The sequence below is a fragment of the Onychostruthus taczanowskii genome, unplaced genomic scaffold (genome assembly GCF_017590055.1).
Source record: "Onychostruthus taczanowskii isolate IOZ18803 unplaced genomic scaffold, ASM1759005v1 scaffold12, whole genome shotgun sequence".
Lineage (NCBI taxonomy): Eukaryota > Metazoa > Chordata > Aves > Passeriformes > Passeridae > Onychostruthus > Onychostruthus taczanowskii.
The window spans coordinates 10837638-10860791 of record NW_024498351.1 but is presented as its reverse complement, the minus strand read 5'-3'; positions in this window follow the sequence as shown (position 1 = coordinate 10860791).

The window sequence follows — 23154 nt, the reverse complement described above, 5'->3', positions numbered from 1 at the left end:
TATTGCTGAAGAAGGATTTGAGTTCTGGGGAATGTCAACAACTGACCTAAAGTGAAATCAGTTTACAACTCCTGCAGTAAGATATTCAACCAATTTGCCATATGCTTTATTCCTATGTTGCAATTCACATTTGCTTTCACAGTTCTAATACTAGGCTATTTTAATAACCCTGGAAAACTGCACCTGGTTACTATTTCTTGTCCTAATGCAAGGACAACAACTGAAGTACTTTTTCTTTAGCCTAAAAATTTCCCATTCACTCGATATACTTGATTTCTGTTTATATCAGAATAAACTGTGTCATAAATAATTTGTTCTTGAGTGTGTGTGTGTAGGAACTTTTTCCTATCTGCTCTCCTTGAATATGTGACCTCCATGAAGCATACACAGAACTGAACGTGCATAAATACTTGCATACACACTTATTGTGTGAAAAAAATGCACTAAAATTACTACCATAGTTGAAAAAGACAGCAAATTATTAAATTATAACACAAAAGTATTGAAGGGTCAGTGCTAGGCAGACTGTAAAAGTGAATTCTGTAACTTGTTGTTTAAAAAATGTATACTATAAAGTACATTCCCATTTTCTGATTTAAGACAGGATATTGTTCTTAGTTTTATCAAGAATCATATGAAGACAAGCTTAGTAAACACTTGTGGATGCAATATGCATTTGTCATGCATAATAAAGTCAAGGGATCAAAGAACTACAGTGCTGCAATATTGATTACTCTTTTGCATAGCATGGAAATAAAAAAAGTCGTCATAACATATTTTCAATTTTTGCAAGGTCTCTTGGGGCATGTGCTGATCTTAAAATGGGACAGGAAAGAAAACAAAGAAGGAATACGATTTTGAGGATATGATTACATTTATGAAGTGCCAGTGAATTTGTTTTTCCTTCTTTTTCCTTTTCTGCAAGATAAAAGAATAGAAAAGACTAAGATAAAAGAATAGAAAAGACATTACCTTGTTGCTAGTATTCTTGCCACATTTTTCATAAAGGACTAAAATACGTATTAATTTCTAAGGAGCATAAGGACAGCTTAATAAAAATAGAGGAGCTTTCACAAAGGAAGAAATCAGAAATTCAAGAAAAAAAAGGTAAAATTAATCCTTGGAAAAGGGCCAGCACATAGTCCACATCCCATTAAATTTTACTATAACAACTTCATTGAGTCTCATGTAATGTTGTGCCCAATGTCTGCTCCCAAGATGGATTTCACACAGGATAATGGGATACAGAACAAAGGCCAAAGAAAGCATTAAGAGCTGTAATGTTTACAGGACACATATAAAATATATTCTGCCTAGACATAAATAAAGTTTGAAGTAGCATCACTAGATGCAGCTGCAGGTTAATGTTTTGAATGAAACAAGAGGGTTTTTTTCATGTCCTAAACTTTTTTGATGAGGAGGCACTTGCTGTGCCCATGATATTCTCTTAACGCTGATTATTCCCTCTTTAGTATTCTCTTCTTCAGGTCTTCAGTACAACACATCAGGAATTATAACCTACCCTCCCACAACACATCCCCCGTGTCCTTGCAAAATAAAGCCCTGCTTACAAAAGGCTAAAGATCATCTCCAACAGACAACTCAGGATCACCTGAGATTCAACTGCTGCACAGTTTAACCTTTAGTTAAAAACCAATCTGTGAGAAGAGGGAATACTTTTTTTTCCCCCCAAATGCCATGGGTAGTTTCTGAGGGCAAATTCCAGTCTTCAGGTGTAAGTAGAAAACAAGAACCAGAAAATGCTAGTTTTAGGAAACAGAATGTTTTCTATATTTTTAAGAGAATGGAAGCTATTTAAAAAGGAAAAGAAACAAACAAAAAGATTATGTTTTAATAAAACTGATAGGTTCACAATCCATATCTTTTAATTTAAATTAATTTTTTTGTAGCTGGGTGGGATGAAACTTTTAAAAGCCTCTCAGCTTTACCAGTGGTGTTTCATTTTACAGTTGTTTGTAATTATCTGCTTACAGTAACATAACAAATGTGGTGCCTTCAGCAGAAAGCTAAAGGTTGGTGAGAAAGCAAATGAAAAAGCATCTAAATGTTACACTAGTCAGCAACATTTTCAAGTTTGTTAAAATTAATACAAGCTATCATTAGAGTACTCTACAGTTCAGTGCTTCATAAATAGGAAAAACAAAGCAGTAATGTTTTTTGTAGCTTTCAGCTTGACTTTTATGGGGTTTCATCTTCCTCTAACAAATCAGGATGCAGAACAGCTCATAAAGCTTCCAGTATAGGCCAACAGTATAATAATTCACTGTGTGCATCCTGAGCCACTTACAACTTGAATGCACCCGGAATGATTGAAAAAATATATCCTAATTACATAAAATACAACAGCCAAGAACAAAGAATTATTTCTCTCTGCTCTAGGGTGAAGGTGGATAGCTCTTCAATACTTTGCCTGCTTCATTGACTGACCCAGTTTTGGCAGAGCAAAATAAAAAAATTTCTTCACTTCTGTCTGCTGAGTCCCACAGACTGCAGAACAGTAGGGTTCCTTCCAACTGGGGATTGATATTTTCTAAAAATGAAATAAAACATCAAAGTAAAACTTAATAATTTATGCAGCAAAAAGCATGGCAAAGTGGTTCAGACTGAGTACTGAGGCTGCTTCAGAAAATGACATTGTGGAAGAATCAGTGCCAACAGACTTCAAATTCTGAAAGTTTATTCAAAATGAATGAGTGCATTACTTACTATATGATTTTATCAGGATAGAAGGAAATTCCCAAAATGTTTTAAGTCATTCACATCCTTGATCACTTGAGATGAAGCTTTCTTGGTGTGCCAAGAAATCAAAAGGCTTAGGAATATCAAAGAGGGTGAAATAATTCTTTGGTAACACACTGAGTTACTCAAATATTATTTAAAGAACATTTGAAATTCTGAATGATTAATTTATTCACAGAATCATAGGGCATTTCTTAATAAAGGTTCTATGAAGGAAAACATACACCTCTTACTCAGATGCCTATAGTACAATCATATTCTATTACACTAATAAATATTTAACTGATCTGACTCACAAAAATATGCAAAAAAATTATGGAAAATTAAGCAAAAATAAATATTTGGCTACAATCCCAGTGGCAAACATAGTATATGTCTTTGTATGTAATCAATTATCAAGAGCTATTAAAAGCCCCTGGTCCAACCAGGGACTGTTGAACAGAGAAGGAAAATATTTGGCCTACATAGATCTGAAGGTATTTTAGGTTTTTTAGTGATGCAAGGGTTTGACAAAGAAATATATATGTAGAAAATCAAAAGCATGTAGTCCTAAAAATGGACATAATAGTTTCAACATCCACATAATGTATGTAATATGTAGTGTACACAGTGTACAGATACCAGGACTTCTTTTTTTGAATGAAAGGTGCCAGATTCTAAAACAAAGCAAGAGAGATGTTTTTGAGTTTTTCTGAAGTGCTACAAGTAGCCAGAAAAATTAGTGTCACCACCTTTTTTTTACATATGTATAATAAAATACATAGAAGGAGAAAAAGCATCAGATTAATCCAGAATTAAATTTTTCAGTGGCAATCTGAGAACTCCCATGCAAGTCAGCAGCACTTCTCTGCTCTGGAACTGCCAGACCAGACCTTTGCTTTTACCATGTTCAAACCCACTGTTTCTAAAAAGCATAAATGAAAATAAATATTCTTTTCTTTTAGTAATGAAATCTATGTTAGAGGAGCTGCAAACATGAACTGAAAAGTCAACTTACTGGCATTTTACAAGGTTGCAACAAGGTTGGAGAGAAACAACAATAGCTATCATTATCCAGAGCTTTTCCAAGTGAGATCCTTCCTCCTTTTCCATTACTTTAAGAGGAATTTTCCTACATGCCTTATGCCTGTATTTTTATCCCTGCAAATATTCAGAGGCCCTCTGGAAACAGAATCAATCTCAGAGGAACAGAGGCATCAAATAGAGTAACCAAAGTCGAGATAGGTGTTCCTCACTGGTAAAAGTTTCACTCTGAATCAGTCAGTGACTCAAAATTTGTGCCACCTTCTGTTCAGCTCTGTGTTATGATGTAACTATTCATCACGGAGGAATTCCATAAATTCCTGAAATAGTCACAAAACAGAATTTTAATAACAGATTATAAGAACTGTGAGAGATTCTGCCAGCATATTCCTGTAAATATTTCTAGTTCTCTAACTATATGACTGAGATTCCAGGGAGCAACCTGTAAGAAAAAGTCCTGTCTACCTGGCTGAGGATGATGGTAGGGTTAAAAAAGTGTTTAACTTGATACTCAGTTTGGACTTACTAGTATGGAATTCTTTCTTCTCTAGACTGTAGAACAAAGATAAGTGGCAGAGGCACCAAAAAAAAAAAAAAAAAGAAAAAAAGTATGCCATTTCTACTAGATTTCTACTATAATGAAGTCCATTTTTTGGCTTCAGCTTTAGAAGCAAGCTATTTTAGGTTCTCCAGTGATCCAAGGATTTAACAAACAATGAAGTATATATTAAAAAACTGAAAACAAATATGTGTAAAATGTCCATAATATTTCATTCATCAGTATTCTTTAATCCTGGGGAGGATTCTGGAAAGGATTTACAATTTAAAATTTAATATCACACTGCCTTACAAAGCCCCTGATTTTTGCCTTGGTTTATATCAGTAATTCTAAAAACCCTCACAACAGCAATCACTCTCAAGTTTTCTCATTTTATATCAAAATAAAACTGGAAACTTCTGCCTGACCTGAAACTGTCTCATCATTGGTTTCTTTCTCGGGGTCTGCTCTCTGCACTGCTGCTCCCTGCTGACAGCCTGCCAGGAGGCATGGCTTCCTGCCACCAGAGTCCCACCTGAACCAGGAGTGTCCATCTCCTCACACAGGCAGAGGAAAGGGAAAACCTTGTCTAGACACCAGTCCTGGGCGTGTCCCTTTGACCACTGCTTGGTCACAGTCCCTGAAAAGCCACTCTTGTTGTGACAGAGCGCTGAAATCTGTATGAAAACATGCCCAGGTTATGGTTTGAAGGTTAAAGGTGCTGAAGCATTTCTTCCAGCACAGAAATACCAAGTGCCTCGTGAAGGGAAGGCAATAGCTGACGGGAGCTTTTGTGAAGTGCCATCTTCTGCAACTGTCAGGCACTGGCTTTATTCACAAATCTGTGAATCTGTAAGAATGCTACAGGCAAAAATCTTCCCCTGTGGTGCATCTCCAGCATCTTCTCAGAAGCTTTAAAATCTAGGCTTTACAGTCTTTTCTCATTAATTTTGCCAGCACAGCACAGGGGGAATTCAGTTCATCTACTTTGTCACTGCCCAATCAATGAAATTCACAGGAAAAACATCACAAAGCCCAAAGTCCCCAGACAAGAAAGTGCTGCAATCTGACTTTACTTTCATTTGGGAAGATGTGGTTACCTGTGAATAAAGACCTCATATCCCCAGTAGTGATGAGTTCCACAAAACTTTTGTATCAGTTTTGCTGTATTTGAATATGCTGTAAACTTTGGACAAAATGTTGCCTCAACTTTGTCTGACATAATACAGCTTTAATGAATCTGACCCTCTAATTCTCAGCTCTCAAGGCCACCAGCTCTGGCGCAATGAACTGACACATTGTTTAGCATACATTTTTTAAATCTCATTTAATTTTATAGTAGGTTTTTTGCCTTAAAACTTTACACTTTTATTGAGCAATTAAGCTGCTCTCTCAGTCAGGGGGAAGAAATGCTCATAAAATAGAAATAAGCTAAGCAGTAATTTCTAGACAGAAGTTGCATTTTTATTTCCCCCGTCATAATAGGAACAAGTATTTGCTTTGTAAAATAAGATGCTGAGTCTTCTAAAGAGCTGAGAATGATAACTGATTTGTTCCATTTTTTTTTTCCTTAAGTGAGATGAAGGTTAGAGTTCTTGGAAAAACAAACTGCTTCTGGCATACTGGCCTTATCAGATCAGTCAAATAAATGAACAATAGTTGTTGGAATATTTTTCTATGGCCGTTTTGCTGACTAAGGGCTGTTTTCAATGCATCACATGACGAATTTTTTTTTTCAGAAAGCACATTTGTTTTAATACAAACACTTTAAAGGTAACCTTGTTGCCGCCATCAAACTAGTAAAATGCTGTACTGTTGTAAACAGTTCTGATTTTAAAGCAAGATGACTGGAGACCTCTTTGTGATGGTTCAATGACTGCCAGTGAACGTTTTACATGAGGTTTCAAAGTATAAAAGATTATGTGCAATACCTGAGTATAATAATTACCAAATTAGGCTTTAACAAATGTGAATTTCAAGGAGATTGCTATTCATAAAACAGCATCATTGTTTTTTATTTTACTTCCATTCTTATCAAGTTGCTTTGGTAGCTTGTAAAGTATGTTTTTATCCACCATGAATAAGAAAGGAAAAATGTACACCTAAAATAATCACACAAAACTGCCTAAAAGTACTAAACCTCACCAACATGTATTTCATTTGAAGAAAATATTAAACCATAAAAGCATTGCTAATCTATGGAGACATTCATTCTTTTTTCACTATTAACTAAATTTCACTGAACAAGTAAAGCAATTCAACAATATGTCTTCAAGAAGTCATTAACAACCTTGTTAAAATATGTCTATATATATGTATCTATGGATACCTACCCACTTAAGTTTCATGTTCAATGAATGCAAATACCTTAAAATAATTTGGATAGGGAAGACATCCATGCAGCAGTAGAGTAGAGTGGTCAGAAATATATGACAAGCTGTTGTAACACGCAACAACTAACAGCTTTATGAATCTTCATACAGTTCTGGAGTCCCTAACATAAGAAGGACATGGAAATGTTGGAACAAGTCCAGGAGACACAATGAAGTTGATAAGAGGATTAGAGCTTTGCTATGAAGATGGGCTGAGAGATCTGGGGTTGTTGAGCCTGGAGAAAAGAAGGTTTGGTGGAGGCCTCATAGCAACTTTCCAGTCTCTGAAGGAAGCCAGAGAGAGACTCTTCCCAAGGAACTGTACTGATGGGACAAGGGAATGAGTTCAAGCTGAAAGACAGGAAAGTTAGGTCAGATATACAAAAGAAATTCTTTACTGTGAGGGTGGTGAGACACTGGAACAGGTTGCCCAGGGAGGATGTGGTGATACCGAATTAGCCAAATAGAAGCTTTCTAACACAGTTTTGAGTATTAAAAACCAGGTGTTCTTTATTACAGCATGCTGGCCACTTGGGGGGGATCCTTCCTCCATTTGAATGTGACAATTGTTGGAACAGAGTTTTTATCATACACACTGATTACATATTCATTAGCTAATCCACTTCCTTGACTTTATTTGACATAGTCACACCCTTACAACAGCAGTCTGACCATATGTCAGAAGTCCTTATATGGCTCTTTGGGGGTCTGTCTTCAATGTCCAGTGTCCTTTTTAGGTGGCTGTTCCTTGACCCCTGCTTTTGAGTGATCGTAATATTGCTGTTCTGCAAGGCTGACAAACTTCTGCTGACAAAGGGCTGATCTGATATTCTGCTTACATTCTGCATAATTTCTGTTTGCCTAAGTTGCATACTTTATTTATTTCCTAAAAGCTGTGTTGTGTTCCACTGTCCTTGACAAGAGTAAATGTTGCTCTGTTCTACTATACTTATCAAGTGAGTAAAATGCTGTTCTGTTCTCCTGTCCTTATCAGTGGATGCTCCATCCCTGGAAGTGTTCAAGGACAGGTTGGATGGGGCTCTGAGCAACCTGGTAGAGTGGGAGGTGTCCTTACCCATGGCTTGGGTTGGAGCTTGATGAACTTCAAGGTCCTTTCCAACATAAATTGTTCTATGGTTCTGCACTTAAAAATTGTTTGAGGCCTGAATGCAGCAGAGAAGTGCTTTGGCATCCAGAAGAATCCTGACACCAACAGTATGTCAACCTCTTCAATCTTCATGTATGTGTTGCATAAATGAATTGTTATTTCAATAATGAAACTTTCTATGGGATTATAATCATAGTTATAAAGAATCCTATTGATTTCGGTCCCTATCTGAAAAGCAAGGCCACATGAAGCTGCAGCACCACTTGAACGACATTCCTTCCGTTCCATTAATTCTTCGGAAGCATGGGTGGAAGTTGCAAGAAGGTGCTTTTATTCATTGTTATACTCTAGCTTGCAGCAGACTGAAAAATTTCTGACTACCCAAACAGTTTTTAACAATGGCTATTGATTTTATTAAACCAAAATATATCAGCAAAATCCATCGACTTTGCTGACATATAATAAAAAGTTGTCAAGAAGTTACTTTGAAATATGATGCATAATATAAATAATTATAATATTATTCTATTATAATAAAAATGAATATTACATTAATGAAATCAAAATATTTTACTATGCCATATTGAATAGGAGTGCAACGTAGTTGCAATGACATTATTGTTTGAAGCATTCCAGTAGCTTCAAAACGAAGCTGTTTAAATCTCCAACAGGTTTTTTTCCAGTGTATACCAAATACCTGTCCTAGGATGACCCTAAACCAGGACAATACCCTGCACTAATCATTTTGGAAGGATCATTCTGAATATCTTTCTAAAGATATTTTGGCTGCATGTTCTAATTTAGGGAAAAAAAATCAAAATCACTATACTTATTTCTGAGGAAATAAACATTCCCAATTTTGACCAGTGTCAGCTGGAATCATACTCCAGTTCATGCTTCATCCCTTTTACAGTACACTGTATTGCACTGTGTGGAAAACTGAAGAGTTATAACACTGAACTCTAATGACTCCCAGATCAATAAAGCACTGTGACATGCTGTAATCCCAGGTGAAAGGAAAATTGAGCTGGCAATTGACATCTCCGATCTGCCAGTTCCTTACATTCACAGAGACATTATTATTTAGTCTGGTTGAAAGCAATATTCTAATATAACCAAAGGTCAGGGTTGAGTAATAAATCTGAAGCTAGAGTCAGTTTATCATAATACTGTCATGTAAAAGTCACTATGTATAAGTAAAGGTCAATTTTAGCAAGTCATATTAAAGTGTTTTTCCTGTGGGGTATGGTAAAAAAAAAATCTTCTTCTGTGTTATTTGATAAGTAAATAATGAAAGGTATAACAGTGACTAAGTAACATATTAAAATTAGCTAATTTTAATCCTGTTGTGCATCAGATTTTCAGATTGCACCATCATTCCTGTCTATTCTTTTAGTTTTTCAGCACATCCCCAAGTTCACCTTATCATACATTCTCATCAACTGATAACCAGAAAGAATATTAGCTCATTCTACAGGTGTTTCTGTGGACTTCCAAGGTTTCCTTGCTTTTTGTTTTATTGAAGGCATTGCGAGATTGTTATACTGTTTAGGAAGAGCTTGACTTAGGAAGCAAGCCAGAGAAATACTGTGTGCCTTGCTATAACTCTTTTCTGTAAACTTTTCAATTGATGTAAACGTACTGTTGTACTTTTCTGTCAGCAAAGTCTAATGGTCTAAAAGCAGCACTCTAGTCAAGCAGCTGAAAATATGAAAGCATTGACATACTGTTTCTCCTTAGGACTGCACATTTCAGCTGGCAACCTCTTCTGTGAATCAGGAATTGCTATCCAAACCTGTGGTCTTGAGAAAATAACATCAGTGTGGAAGCTGTGTTACACTGAAAAATAGTGTGAGTGTTACTGTTTGAATATTACATCTGGATAAGTAAAAATATGACATAATAAGCAGTAATACAATGCAGCCTCATGCTCTCTAGTAGATTGCAATTGAGTCATTTTAGTGGCTGGGTCAAGAACTAGGCAAGACCTGTGAGTAATTAGTGGGCAAACTACTAATGCAAGCATGGTTGTTTAAAAAACAAGAAAGGGAAGAAAACCCCTCATAGGACACAGACTATAGTCAATATCCATTCTAGACTTCTTAGTAGTTATATTTACTATCAGAGGTCCATTGAACTTTTCCACTGCTGTAGATATTTGTATCATAATTGCCATTATCAAACCTTTTATGAAGGTTTGCCAAACATCATTGCTATTCACCAACTTTTTTCCTTCCCTCTTCCTATGCCTTACCAGTGTTTACGATAGAGATGGTGGACATCAAAAAGAATTAAATTTATGAAGATTATGTCCACTCCAATCTTTTATTTCAGGAGCAGAAGAGGTTGTGCAAAATTTGTATTTTTTACTGTGGCAAATTTTGTTAGACAGATTTCCAGAACTCTTGCCTTTTCACTTCCATTAATCTAGTCATAGCAGCATTTTCTTCCTAGTCTAATCTTACATAACTTTTACACAATTTGTAATTATTTAATTATTTACATTGAGCTGCATACATCTACCAATAAGATTCCTAATTTTTCATGCAACATCCATTAAAGGTACTCATAAAAACAAGTAACTGTAAATACCATCTGTTGCCTTTGCTTCCCTCCCCATCTCACCATCAGGTATTTGTACACATGGATAAGCCTGAGCCTTTTTTCTCCAGGCTGAACAGTCCCAACCCTCAGCATTTCTTCATATGAAAGGTGCTGCAAGCCCTTAATCCTCTTCATGTGCTTTGCTAGACTGGCTTCAGTTTGTTCTGGTGAGGAGCCCAGACCTAGACAGAGAACATGACTCACCAGTAGACGAGAGAGGAATCATCTATTATTTTTTTTTATTATTATTTTACCCATAAAAACTAGGAAAACCTTTTTCAAAAGGAATTTTCTTTTTTGTATCTTTCCAATATCCTTATATTACTGTGTAACACACTGTTTTGCACTTGTTGGCAGTTTACTCAAGACCCATTATTAAAGAACTGTTACTCAGAAAGATTTTAGTTCCCCTTGGAATTTCTAGAACTAGCTAAGAATTTTGTCTCTGTGTTTATCAAACCACAATTTCTTGTCCCTAAAATTTGCAAGATGCTTTACCTTGCAAGATAACCTGTGTTTTACTACATCTTGGTTTTGCAGAGGATGCTTTCCCTGTTCTTTTTCCTCATATACATGTGCTACTCTGAAATCTATTACCTGATCTAAATATTTTTCACACTCTTAGAATTACTTTTCAATAATTAAAATAGTCTCAGGGATGAATAGTAGTAAAAGAAAAAAGTTTAACACAAGTTTTATAACAAATTGTTATAATCCATATTTCAACCATAACTCTTGGATGAAATGTGCTAAATGTTTGCATAGCATAACACACCATATTTGTATTCCCTTACAATTCCTGGTTTCAGACATAATCAGGACCAATTTAGATATAGACACAGTGGGGAAAAATAAAATATTAATGGGGAAATAAAAGCCATCTCTCACACTAATCAAAGAAAATACAAATACAAAGAAAAGTTATAGTTACACTTGATGCTCTCTGGTTCATTTATGTTTTTTATTTCTTACGGTTAAACAAGAAACAGCTATTCAGACAGCTCTAAATATCCTGTGCAGTAATCTTAGAATTTATGGATACCTACCTGCTGGTTACAGTTACATAGTATTTTGAATATAATGGCTCAACTTTAGCTTATTGCCATGCTAACCACTGCAGGCTCCATTTACCTTTCAAGTACCTATCATAAATGCTGCCATTAGCCATATCCTTTCTTATGTGATACTGTTCCTAATTTTTCCAGATTTACCAATTATATCACTGTTCTTCATAATTTCACCTGTCTTACTTGATGAAAAGGTGCCTTTGACTCTAACTAGATCAAGTTGATTTCAGTCTTGCTTTCATTCTACTTTCTTTTATAACTACATTGCTTTTGGTTCGTGTTTTGACAGAACTCAGCTAGAATGCCAAATTCTACATTTCTTTGAAGTGAAGGGCATTGAATTAGGTTAAATGCGGAAATACAAGCTTCCTAATTATGTATGTTACCACTCCACAGAACCATTAATCTTTTAAAAATAACACTTGTGCTTCAGAAGGCACTGAATGGGTTGTTGGCTCTCAACAGAAAACATGAACAGTAATGCAAATGCACAATCGTTGTTGCAGGGGGAACTTTGGAATGATTTGGGCTTCAAGCTTCCTCATTTGTGAGCAAGACCCAGCTACTACTGCTGAAGAGCATGAAATTGAGCTGTCATTACTTACTCATTGTATTTAATAGAGCTAGGAATCATTAGGAATCAAGGATGTGAGTAATAAAAAATGGAGAGTTTATTTGTATCAAAATCTTACTGTTATACCTCTCTTTCCAACTTAGTATTATTTAATTTTGTCCAAAATAATTCAAGTACATTATATTTTTATTAATTTTTCCTTGTATTTCAATATTACAAAGGTAACTTTCATTCTATTCCCTTCTCACAATGATCCACCTCTAAGAAATTCCTTAAAATCTAATTTATCTCTGATTCTTAACAAGCATTTTAAGATTGTTCACATTTTCCAAATATATTTCCCCTGCCTTCAGAAATCAATGGCAAGCTTATGCTGTTTGAGATTAATCCCTTAAAGGGTTACTTTGGATGGCTAAAGGTCTTCTCTATAGTCATAAAGGATTTAGGATTTAGTGTTCTCCATCATTTTAGCTTCAGATAATCTTTAGCCACCTAAGGACACTATTAGATGGGAAACTGAATTTCCCAAATTCAGCAAGTGTTATTTTAAGTTGCCTAAACCTGGATATTGTACAGAAAAAAATGTTAGTAAGTTAATAAATTACCACATAATGTAGACTTTTGGATACACTTAATTATGAAAAGGGATAAACTTGATTGTGTTGTGTCCTATTAATATTGGTATAAGAAAGAGTAGCTAAAGTGACTTAACTAATGTTTTACAAATTTTACTGGGAAATACAGAAAAGAATTGGAGTGTAATTTAGTCTAGCATTCAAGAATGTTATTTTTAAAAACAGGAGAAAAGGAGGGAAGGAATACCTCCAATATGCAGGTAGTTTGAGAGAATCGTGGTTGTTCTGCCTGGGGAAGAAAGTTGGAGAGGGTTTTGACATAGGCAGGAAGTAATAGGACAAGGAGGAATGGCCTTAAACTGACATGGGCCAGGTTTAGATTAGATAATAGGAAGAAATTCTTTACTGTGAAGGGGTGAGGTTCTAGAACCCCTTGCCCAGAGAAGTGGATGTCCCATCCCTGGAAATGTTGAAACCCAGGTTGGATGGGGCTTTGAGCAACCTGGCTGAGTGGAAGGTGTCCCTGTCCATGTTGGGGGCATTGGAACAGATGATCTTTAAGGTCCTTTCCAATCCAAACAATTCTATGAGAAGACGACTCTCGCAGTAGCTTGGACAATAAATTGTAGAGTGTCTTCATTGTAATTTTAACGCAACAAGGTAAAAATAAATCCAAAACAGAGTACCATACCAACTGCTAGAAAGAAAATTAACTGTCTCCTTTATCAAGCCAGAACACGTGGTTTTGACACCAGTGCCCCAAGACCCTCACAATTGTAGTGTTTGTAATGTGATGGGACATTTTCTTCTCATCCACAGACCACCTGGACAAGTGGTAGGTTTTTCTGAGGAGTGTGGAATCACTTACTGCCTTCAAACTACTGATCCTGATATTAAGGTTTGAATAGTAACTCACTGTATTTTTAAATTCAGAAGTCTAAGTGGAATTTTATAGTACTAAATTTGTGCTCTAGGTCTCTAGGTCCACTAGCACTGCAAGATAAAACATCATTTTTAGAACCTGAAATTTGGAACTCATTTTAGGTGCAACCATTTAATTCTATTTGTAGAAAAATCCTGTAATTACCAATAAAATCCAACATATTCACATATTTTTCCCTTCAGTGCTTTAAAGAGTGTAGTGAATACAGCCTTACTTTAAGTAGGTTTTTTATTGAAATCTATGAATGGGCATGTTAAGAGAGCAAAACAAGACCAAAAAAATAACTTGACTGTATTTAGGAAGTTCATAACATAAAGAAAATATTTTCCAAACTGATCCTGAAAATACAAGCCAACCTATTTGACAGGTACTGCATGACTGCTCTGGCAGGCTTACAGAATGCTTACAAATGAAGAGGAAGGCATGACTGGAAAGAAAGCTAATTAATTAGCATTGTTAGTACCTCAGATTCAAAGGACAGCATGGACTTGTAAACAGCATTACTAGAGTATCCCTTGTGCAAAACAAGATGTGGAAGAATATGGGGGAACCTAGAAGATTTGTTCCCCACAAACTCTGTTAAGGGAATAAGTAGATGACGGTACACAAAAATCAAGTCAATCTGTGAATGTTCACTCCACTTATTAAACATGAAAATTTAGGAGTTATGAATGTTAAAAAACCAGGCTGCAGCACAGTATTTGCTGTAAACCCTGCTCCAGGCACCTACACTAGTAGCAGAATGATGTCTAGCTTTATCCAGAGCCACTCTGTTCCACCTGAGCACAGGCTGATTTACAGATTTTAGCATCCTGTGAAAACCCAGTACTGGAACCCCTCCAAGGTTTCAGATTTCCTGCATGACATTGATCATTTTATATTGCTGCAGGGGCAGAATAAATATACAAGCTAGGGCTAGTTACACCTCTGCCTGGCTTCTACAAGCAGGAGTGCTTTTTGGCTCTTGTACACAATTTTTCCCTTACAGCACTGTAAGCACAATTTTGTATTCCAACAACTTGGGCACAGGTCAAAATTGGGAGTAAAACCTAGCTCTCTACAGACTTCATACGAGTATCAGAGTTTGATCTTATAGAGGTGACTTAATTTTTCCCATAATTCATTAGGTAGATTAATTTTTGTTATTGCAAGAACTCTCTCATTGTTTTCAATAACAAAAATGAAATATTTCTGGATATGAATAACTGACACTGAATATTATGCAGGCCCTTTCAAGGCATAAAAACATTTTACAAATATACACTACTTAAATCCTTGTTGAATGTAGCAATCCCCCCTGATTACCAATAAAACTAAAGACTTAATACCTCTAACAACTTACCAGAAAAGGTAGTAGAGTAGCTACTGTAGGACTTTCGCTCTCAACACATAAAAGATGAATTTTCACATTATTAAACTAAGCCCTATCAGTGTAACTGCTTCAGGATGTCTATGTTGTGTCCATAAATGTGGCACTGTATTAGTGCCCTAGGAGTTTATGGAAGATGTTATATAGAAACAGAACACTATGTAGACACTGGGTGTTATGTCCACTATGAATTTCCATATATGTAACTAATGTGTTATGCATGCATATTGCCAGTGTCTACATTATAGAGTAGATATATCCTTATAGAGATAAATACTATGAATAAAAATGGTCTCATACCTACTTGAAAGCTCCCACTCTGTCCTAGAGACCTATTACACAGTGTCAGACTAGACAGCAATGAGAAATGAGATAATTATAGTAAGATGAAAATGAAAAATGGCAAAAGACAGTACTGGAAGTCCTTTGGGTGTTTTATCAATGCAATTACTGAAAGTGTGAATATTTTTTAAAAGACTGTACAGTATGAAAACAATGCTAAATGTGGGAACAGAAAATAACAATGTAATTTGAAAATCCTTTATAACTTGTATACTTTATAGGCCTTCTTTCTAGAAAATGAACACTCTTGTAGATTTTGCAATTATGGCATTAAAATCCAGCATTCTTCACATTGTTACATATGCATAGGTCAACACATTCATAATAAGAGAAGTGGAAATTTGCCCAGATAAAAAGTGTCTGATTAATGACTGTAGTCTTCCACACAAAATCCAAGAAAAGGGTTGCATATGAAGAAGAAATAAATGAACAAGCTTAGTGGCTTCATTATGCAGGACACAGCTTTGGCCACACTGAAGCAACAAATGTCATCTAGAACAGATATTCAGTACCAGAATACTTAAATATTGAGATACTGCACTTGTTAAACACTGTTTACATCAGAACATAGATATCCTGCAGTCACTACGTGACATCACAGAGAAAATTTACCAACACTTCTAACCTTTCTGCAGTTGTTATCCCCAACTCTAGGAAGGAAAGCTTCTGAATCAGGACTTGACTGAGTTTTCCAGCAGTTCAACTACAAAATTCCAAGCATCAAGCACCAAAATTGTCTCAAATTCCACAGTTTAACTGCACTGCCTTCTACGGAAGATTTTGATCTTGTAGTTTCTCACCAGAGGGCGCGATCACAGGGTTATAACAGATCCTCAGTGTTGCAAGAGGCAGCACAGAACTCCCCCTTTGTGGAGGCACTTGGGCATTCCCACCTAAAACCTGAACTTTGGTTCAGGGCTGGGGAAAGCCCACAGAACATGGAGTTCCATGGGTTACTGTAAGTTCAGGTAGTACAGTTCAAAAGGTTCAACTGTTCTAAAAGAAAACCACATGTATATATATCTACAGACACTGATCATTCAGAGTGGTTTCCCTCTAATCTGCCCCAGGGCATCTATTAATAGCACTTGAGTAGCCCTTCAGGGATGGGCAGTAACACAAGGAAAACATGTGCACCTCTCCCCCAAACTCTGAGGACAGTGTATTCAAAATAAGTGGCTTTCAAGCAGGACACACTTGTAGGGAAAACGTGAGTCTAACAATAGATACCAGAAATACAATCAGACCTGATGAAATTAAAATATTAATTAATTTGTGTTATCGACCTCACGATCCAATTTTCTTTTTAGCATGCACTAGAATTCTGATGGAGTTTATATACAAATGATTTAAAATACCTTGCTTAAAATAGCATTTCTCTGAAAACTTCAGTTCTATTGTTTCAGGTGGGGTTTTTTTATGTTTTTGTTTGTTTTTTAAAAACCAGCTTGCTTTAGAGAGCCTAACTTATAACTGCTTTGATTTATCTGCCAAGGCTCGTTTTAGAATAGTCTTCTGCCCTTGGAGAACTAGTGTTAGAGTTGGGAAGCAGCTTTTCATCAGACAGAAAAAGCAAGACAAAATTTCACAAAGGGAAAAAATTAAGAAACTGCAATGGGAGAAGTAAACTGAACTTGGTAGAAAAATATAATAAACTTACAGTACATTGTTTGGATCCAAAAAATTTAGACGTTTGTCTCAGAACCTATAGAAGCTGCATAAGAAAGGGAAAATTGTTAGTATTTATAAATTACATATGATATGAAATAATATATATTCTATTACTTACATCAATTAAATTAATATATTGTTATTTTACTATAGCGGTGGTTTGTCTTTTAAATTAAAGATATTTTTCAACACTCCCTTTTTTATGATTCTTAGGTTCTTACATATATAAAAAGAAATTATCAGCTTGTACGTATTACTTGTCACTCTTATAAAGGTGAGAAGAGAAACACGTGGGAAGCAAAAATAAGCTTTTAAAAATATCTTTACATTTTCTGATTTACATAAGCTAACAAATTAAGTGAGTAGAAAAATAAATTTGTAGGGAGATAGTAAAGCCCTCACAATATAAACATCTAAATTTTCATTTATTTCTTGGGAGAAGATTTTTGGGTTTTTTGAAATTGAAAACAAAATTATTTTTTTTTCAAAATTGTCCCTTGCATATACTGTCCTATGAAAATGTGAAATATATTCCAGAAAATGTTTTTAACAATCCTAATTTTTGAGATGTAGATTATAAAAATACCTTGCATACAAAAAAATACTGTGTTTCATAATAAAAGAATATTACTATAGTGATAGTTCGAGTAGTTATGGTAACAGGGTCTGTGAAAAGAGTAAATGATCAGATAAAATGTTTAGGTATTTTTCTTTGCAGAATTTTTTATATTCAGTTTTCCCATTAAAATTCTTTTGAATTGATTCTGAGAATAAAGTATGGAACAAAAGAACTATGCAGAGATAGTGATCTGAAATATAAACACCAATTTTGTTTACATGCTTTACAATTTTGTTACACTCTTTATATGTTAACACATGTGTAATACTTGTATACTCTGAAAGAAAAGGGAGAACAAGCTCAATGAGATATCCTATTAGCCAGATGCTCATTTCATTCTAATTTTAAAATTTGCCCGAGAAAAGGAAACAAGGAAAAGATAAAAAGGCCCGTCACAGGCAGTTGCTTTGACTAACAGAAGTTTTTAGAGTGCATCAGAATTAGCAACTCGGTTGAATCACAGTGTTCTGCAAGCTAAATGCAGCGCAGTGCACACACAGGAGGCAGTGTCTGGGACAAGGGGAGCTCCCATCTGCCCAGTGCAGTCATTCTTTCCCAGACTGGCAGCCTGTGTTTGCCCGCAGCACGCCTGGGTGGAGCCACACCTGTAAGGGGCTGCCAGGATGCTGTGGAGCAGGCACTGGAAGGAAGAGACAGGGAAGTCCTGGACTTCTGGACCAAACAAGCATGAGGACCAGAGCAGCGTATGTGCTGTCTTTTGTCACTGCTTTGACAAAGAGAGCAGCTGCAAGACAAGACATTGATGCTTTTGATTCACTGACTGCTTCGTGCTCTTAACCTGATCTTTTGTGTTGCTGACCAATGTGACACAGGCCTCATTAATGTTGAATATACAGTGCTCTGCCAAAAAGAGTAACGCTATTCCTTACTTTGTTGGTTCTCAGCAATGGTTCAATTGGCTTTTTGAGCTTCTCTGGAAATAATTTCCATGCTGAGAGTCAATCTGCCAGATATCAAGTGGAAATAAATCACACTTATGGTACTGAAGCAATAAAACTTCCTGTGACTGTCCAAAAATGCATGAGAAAAGAGAAATTATAGAAATACTCTGGTTTACACACGACATATTTTCAATAGATGGTCACATATTTTGACCTAAGATCATAACTTACTCTGACTAATATTATGATGTAACCTAGGTGGGGAACTTTCAGAGTAGGGAATTTGATCAAAAAGTGGGAGAGCAAAAGATTATTTTGCTGAGGATATGTATTATATTTTGCATCTCTTAATTTATTATTCTATAGATTTCTAAAAAATCATTTTCTAATTTAGTTTCTAATTTAAATGTTCTGGAGAAGCAAGGAATCACTTCTAATTATTGGGCTACAGGTGTGATCTAGGATATTTTTATATAAATAATCTATATTGGAAAAAGCAGCCACTCCAGAAACCAGAGTTTTTGATCAAGAGTCCAGATGCTGGGTCTGAGCTATATTTGCAAATCTGGAGAAAGCTATAAATATATATTCTGGCGCCTCATCTGAAGTTAAAGAAAGTACAGATTAAATGTACTTCTTATGAAAATCCAGAACCTTAGCTCAGTGAAATAACTTCATTTGGAACTAGAGATATTTTGGGATGACAGAGCTTATTAAATACTTCTCTATAATTAGTGCAGTGCTTGAACTATCACCTAATAAAGTCTCAAACTATACCAGACACCTCCATTGGCAGATAACTAGTAAACTGGAAAACCTCCCTTAATTTGGGGACTGTACCAGAATAAGAGACACCAAACATAATTTCTAGATGTACAAAGAGGGAATTCCATAGACTCATGCATCTAGTGTGGATGCACCTGCAGTGGGTGTTGCCAGTAGAAAGTAGTCTGAATTCCATCATTTGAAATACTAGTCATTTGAAACAAACAAACAAAACGCACCCAAACCTTATTTTTTTAAAAGGGTAGTCAGTTTGTATGAACAAAGGATAAAAAAAAACTCCCCACGTTCTGTCTTTCCCATTTCTATTATTCATGATTCTGTCCAGCTGGTATGTGAAGTGTTTAAACAGTAAATTCTATTTAAACATTCAAAAGTAAAATATTTATTCTGTCTTTTAAACTCCTTTTATAGAATAGCCAAAAGTTTCATTGTATAATCTCAGCTATTGTGTGTTTCACTGTGCATGGCAAGAAATGCTGCTGTTTATAAAACCTGTAAAAATAATTTATAATTTATACTACAAATAATTAATTTTACTTTTCTGCTTGTAAAGTGTGTGCAGTGTGTGTAAAATGTTAAAGAACATTTATAACTTTCTGTAAACAGAACTGTATCAGAAAATAAGAGCCTGTTAAAGCTGAATTAATTTTCGAAAAGTGTAATATTTGGAGAGCAGTAGGTACATCTCTTATGCATGGAAAAATAAGTACATTCAATTATAGATCAACATAGGTAGCAGTTACAGATCTAATTTTTCTATGGCATAATACCAGAATATTCCTGAAGATGAATTTGCTGTATACACAGAATTTAACAAAAAAGTTTAAGAGATTAAACAGTTTTCAACTGCCCAAAAGCGCATGGCTAAAGCCCTTACATAATTCTCTTCTTTGAGATGGCTGTATTGATTATTCCTTCACTGAAGGGAAGCTGCTCCAGTGCAGTGCTTTTAAGACCATTTGTTATAAACCAAGACTCATTTACCCCTGTGGAAAATATTTCAGTATCTTTTGGAGAGACTTAAAATCAGAAAAGTAAGTTTTGGGAGTATGATGCTGTGGAACAGCATAAATTCTCTTACATGATACAAAAACATCAAGCATTTTGTCTAGGAAGAATTGTGGCAATATTCATTGGAGTACCACTTTCTACATAAGCAGAAACATGAAATTAAATGTGTGTGTGGTTTTTTTTCTGCTTGCTTTTGTTATTTATTTATCAATTTAAATAAAAATGTTACAAAAAATAGTCATATGGAACCAGATCATAAAATAGCAATAATGTTATTTTTGTATTAACAAAAATGCTAAATTATACCTCCTTTTTATTATATTTTTCATTACTTTCTGAAAATGTGCTTTATATTGTATATTTTATTTTTTCTATATGATAGGGCATTGTAATCAGTTTTGCAAACAGCATGCTCCACTGATTAATGCTCAGTATATTTGAACCAAATCACAGTTATGATATAGCTCTCCTAATAAAACTATATATATGTGTAAATAAGGCAAAGACCCCATCTACATGAGACTCAAAGGCTTTCTATGTAAAGAAGTTAGATATAAGTAAGATTATATTTAATTTTCTTCAGCTGCTGAAATAATCCACAAACTAGTCTGCTATGTGCTGTGCAGCTAAATATTCAGATTATTTAGGATCTCTATTACTCCTTTCCTGGTCTATTTTTATGTATACACAGAGTACTTTGTCTGAAAAGTGCAAATATATGCAGTGTTATTTTACTGTTGTGAAACCTCTGTTTATATATTCCAAGCTAGCTGGAACTTTTTCAAGGACCTTCATTATCTCAGACATTTTGAGAATATTTTGAATGCTTGAATAAATTGCCTAACCACCAAATGCCTAGGGCAGCTAGGCAGTGTCTGAAGACTTAGTGAATTGAGTCACTCTTAAATTAGACATTTGCATGGTTATTTTTAATTAATCACCATATAAAACGTAATTAGCATGCACCACTTATCATTTGAATAGCAGTTGGCAATTTTTTATTTTGTATATTCTTCATAGAGCACAGAGTTCAGGAGAAAAGAGGGAATCCCAGAGGCTGATGTCGGGAATAATCGGGGTGATTTTGTTGGCTGTTGTCCAGGATATAACATGCAGTATATTTCACTCTTTATTGGTCAGGGTTTTTTAACTTAGACCTACACAACTATCCATGCTTGTCATATCTGTCCTTTGTATTGGAGCAGTAGTGTTCTTGCTAAAAATATAACTGTGAGACTTGCAGAGAATGTCATTCTCGAGTGCTGTGGGGTTGGATGCTGACTGCAAAGGCATCAGGTAGTACAGGTGAAGGGCCCCTGCTGTCTTCAACAAACATTTGTTTGTGCTGGTATGAATGAAAATGCCTAATGCTGATTTAGACTGGACTGAAGAACACACAAGAAGAGCTGTAAGGCAGGGAGCATCCCTAGAAGAACACTGGGAAGCCAGTTTCTTGCTGTCTGGAGGCAGCCTGCCCTTAGCTAGGATTCAGAGGTACAGATCCTTCCTAACAAAGAAAGGAGCTGATATCAAAAGCTGGTGCGCACCCCCAGCATCTACTAAAACAACAGCTCTCACTGCCAAGGTGCATAGAGACGGGAAGCACTTTCAGAATCACACAGATGCACTTTCAAAGGCCACACAGAGAACATCATCTGTGCATGCTTGAACAAGCCCATCCCCTACAGTTACAGGAGATGGGTTGTCTGGTTCCACAGCACACTGATTGTCTGGGCTCGTTAGATCTGTTCCTGATGACATGTTTCAAAAAGGCACTTTGTATTTGTTCTGGAACTGGTAAAGTTTGGAATGATGCAAACTGATTTCTAAGTGACTGTGTTTTCTTTCTATCTACCTCTGTAGACATGCAGACAAGACCACACCTAACATCTACAGCCCAGTCTTATATTCTGGCCAAGACAGATTACTGCTACTGAATAGAGTGAAAAATGTCTTGGGGTTTTTCTTTCTTTCAGCTAAGTACACAAATCTGTTAAAGATGACTTGGGCACTAATTTTAAGTTGATCATGTTTCCAGAAGAGCAGCTAAACACAAATTTAAAAAAGCAGGATAAACTGATAGCATTCCCTTGCACTGAGGGCCTTTTTCCCCTGTGAGTCAGACAGCAGCATATGGACAGCATCCTTCGTGCCATGCATCACCAGTGTGCACTGCACTCAAGCGGGTGCTCCAGAAATTTCATTTCCAATAGAAAGAATTTTATTGTTAGAAAGGGTTTGAAGAATCACCTAATTTGAGAATGAGTTAATTACTATGTTGCACTTAACACTGGCCGAATTCTAGAAATAAGCTGAAAAACTTTCTGAAAGCCTTTTTAAACCCAACGCTCAGCCTATTCTTCTCTGCACCCAAGCAATACAGAATTATTACTCTTTTGGATTTATACCACTCCTGATTTGAAATAAGACTTCAGCATCTGAAGCACAACTTAGACAGAAGATGGAGACTTAAGCCAGAATTTATAGGTCTTGAAGTCCCTGTTTATCTACCTCAGTACACTTAGAACACTTCATCACTGCTGCCTCCACTTCTTCATCCCAATAGGTTCTCAGGAGCTGAAAGTTTTTCTTCGATGCATTTCCACAAAACCTCCATCCTGACACTGCTGAGCAGAAAGACCATACGACCTCCCTCCTAAACCTAACACCATATGAAAAGTTATTTCTTTTTTTCCCTGCCCCTGTGTTTCTTACCACTTGAAAATTTTTATAGAATGCCTTCAGAATAAAGCTACCATAAAGTCATACTGGAAGTCCCTTAATTCTTCTAAATACTGCCTAGAAAAATATTATCAAGAACATTCATGTAGCAACTCAATTGTTAGAGCATCTAAAAATAGAACAAAAAAGAATATGCACAGCTATGGTA